Consider the following 3182-nt stretch of genomic DNA (forward strand, 5'->3'; position numbering starts at 1 on the left):
TCTCTCTAGAACCACTCTCGGTACCAAATGTGTTAGATTAGGTTCTCTAGAGAAACACAAAAACCAGCAAAGTGTATATATATATTTAGAGAGAGAGAGAGAGAAATTTATCTTAGGAAAATGGCTCACAAGCGTATAGAAGCCGACAAGTCCAAGCCAACAAGTCCAAGTCTCTGGAGGAGATGGGCTGGCAGGCAGCACACTGGTTGTTGACTCTAACAAAAGTTGAATTGAAGATCTCCAGGCTGAGTGGTGGGCTGCTCACTCACGGAAGTCTGTAGTCCACACACCAGGGTTCCAATTCCTCAAAGAATGTGTCTCTTCCCAGGATGTCCCTGGTTATCTTGGAAGCAGGCCACACCCCTAGGGAAACTCCCCTTCGGCAGACTGGCCACTCAGAACACAGTCATCTGATCCCATAGTGGAAACAATCACACAGAACTGGGGTCCAGCCAAGTTGACACACAGCTCCAACTATCACAACTACTAAGATGACATGTTGTTGTTGTTATGTGCTTTCAAGTCAGACTTGACTCATAGCAACTCCTCCTTGGGTTTCTGAGGCAGTATCCCTACAGAAGTAGATTGCCCAACCTTCCTTCCAAGGAGTGGCTGGTGGGTTTGACCCACCAGCCTTCTGGTTAGCAGTCAGGTGCCTTAGGCACTATGCTACCAGAGATATAAATCTTAAAACTGGGTAGTCTGGCTATTCATCTATGTACAGGTCCCTTATGAGCACAAATAAGTGTTCTGAAATTTGCATTTTTCTCAATGCTATTCATAAATTGTTATGATCCACACACATAGGTAAACATCTTTCTGGTATTCTCTGCTTTTAGTTGAGATCCATCTGACCTCAGCAATGAATAGTCCTCATTCCATGACCTCTTCCAACTTAAACTTGAATTTCTGTCAGTTCCTTGTCAATGCACTGCTGCAAACATTTTTTAATTATCTTCCCAAAAATTGTGTTATATTAATGATTTGTTGGGTTACTTGTCTTTGGAGTGAGTAGAAACATGGATCTCTTTCAAACTTCTGGGCATAGATGAGTGTTTTTTCAGCATTTCATCCATTTGTTGAAACATCACATTTGATGATATTCCTTTAAGTCCCTGTTTCCAGCAATGCCTTCATTGCAGCTTGGACTTCTTCCTTCAGTACCATCAGTTCTTAATCATATGCTACTTCCTGAAATGGTTGAATTTCAACAAATTATTTTTTGTACAGTAACTGTATATTTCTTCCATCTTCTTCTGATGCTTCTTATGTTACTCAGAATTTTACCCAAAGAATCCTTCAATATTGCAATTCTAGCCTTGAATTAGTTGTTGTTGTTGCTATGTGCCATCAAGTCGAGCCCCTCCTTGAGTTTCTGAGGCAGTATCAATATGGAAATAGATTGCCCCATCTTCCTTCTGAGGAGTTCAGACTCCTCAGAGTGGTTCAAACCCACCAGCCTTCTGGTTAGCAGTCAAGTGCTTTAGGCACTATGCTACCAGAGCTCCTTGAATTAGTAGCTAGATTCAATTGGACTGTGGGTCCCAAATTTTTAATATTCCATCAGTGGGTTCAAGTCTATGCTTTATGCTTTACACCACAATTAGACAGACTAGGGAATCCTAATCAGTATTGAAGAATGTCACATTTCTCTGGACATTATCTTGTAATCACAGTATATTTGACTGAATATCTAATAAAATTATCATCTGCATATAACATTTGTTGTTGCTGTTATATACTATCGAGTCATCTCTGACTCACAGAGACCCTATGCACAGCAGAATGAAACACTGCCTGGTCTTGTGCCAGCCTCACAATCTTTGTTATACCTGAGAACATCATTGCAGCCACTGTGTCAATTGTCTCATTGAAAGCATTCCCATTTTTGTTGACCCTCCACTTTACCAAGCACGATATCCTTCTCCAGGGAATGGCTCCTTCTTACAACATGACCAAAGTAGATGAGACAAAGTCTGGGCATTCTCACTTCCAAGGACCATTCTGGCTGCCCTTCTTCCAGCTTAGATTTGTTAGTCCTTTTAGCAGACCACAGAACTCTTAGCATTCTTTTCCAACACCATAACTCAAAAGCATCAACTCTTCTTCGGTCTTCCTTATTCATTGTCCAGCTCTCACATGCATAAGAGGTGATTGAAAATACAATGGCTAGGCTTAGGTTCACCTTAGTCTTCAAGGAGACTTTTGGCTCTTCATCACTTGGAAGAGGTCTTTTGCAGAAGATTTGCCAAATGCAATACATCATTGGATGTCTTGACTGCTGTTTCCTTTGCTGCTGATAGGAAGTCTTTGACAACGTCAATTTTCCCTCCATCCATCATGAAAATGTTTATTGGACCTGTTGTGAGAATTTTTGTTTTTTTTTTTAATATTGAGGTGTAATCCATACTGCAGACTATAATCTTCAATCTTCATCAATAAATACTTCAAGTCATTCTCACTCTCAGCAAGCAAAGTTGTGTCATCTGAATATCACAGGTTTTAATGAGTCTTTCTCCAATCCTGATGCCATGTTCTTCTTCATGTAATCCATCTTCTTGAATTACTTGCTCTGCATACAAATGGAATAAGTATGGTGAAAGGATTCAACCCTGACACACACTTTTCTTGATTTTAAACCATGCATGTCCCCTTGTTCTGTTCTAATGACAGCCTATTGATCTATGTACCTGTTCCTCATGAATAAAATCAAGGGTTCTGGAATTCCCATTTTTCTCAAATAATTTTCTCTCCATAATTTGTTACAATCCACACAATCAAATGCTTTTGCATAGTCCATAAAACATAAGTAAACATCTTTCTGGTATTTTTTGCTTTAAGCCAAATTCTATCTATCAGCTATGATATCCCTCATTCCATGTCCTCTTCTGAATCCAGCTTGCATATAAGGAAGCTCTCTGTCAATATACTGATGCAATCATTTTTGAATTATCTTCAGTAAGATTATACTTGCATGTGTTATTAATGATATTGTTTGATAATTTCCACATTCTGTGGAATCTCCTTTCTTTGGAATGGGCACAAATATGTATCTCTTCCAATCAGTTAGCCTGTTAGCTGTCTTACAAATCTCTTGGCATAGAAGAGTGACTGTTTTCAGTTCATGATCCATTTATTTATTTTTGTTTGTTTGTTGATATATATATATTTTTTTACATTTA

This window comes from Orycteropus afer, unplaced genomic scaffold (assembly GCF_000298275.1).
Source record: "Orycteropus afer afer isolate SDZICR_OR568_19922 unplaced genomic scaffold, OryAfe1.0 scaffold00444, whole genome shotgun sequence".
Taxonomy (NCBI): domain Eukaryota; kingdom Metazoa; phylum Chordata; class Mammalia; order Tubulidentata; family Orycteropodidae; genus Orycteropus; species Orycteropus afer.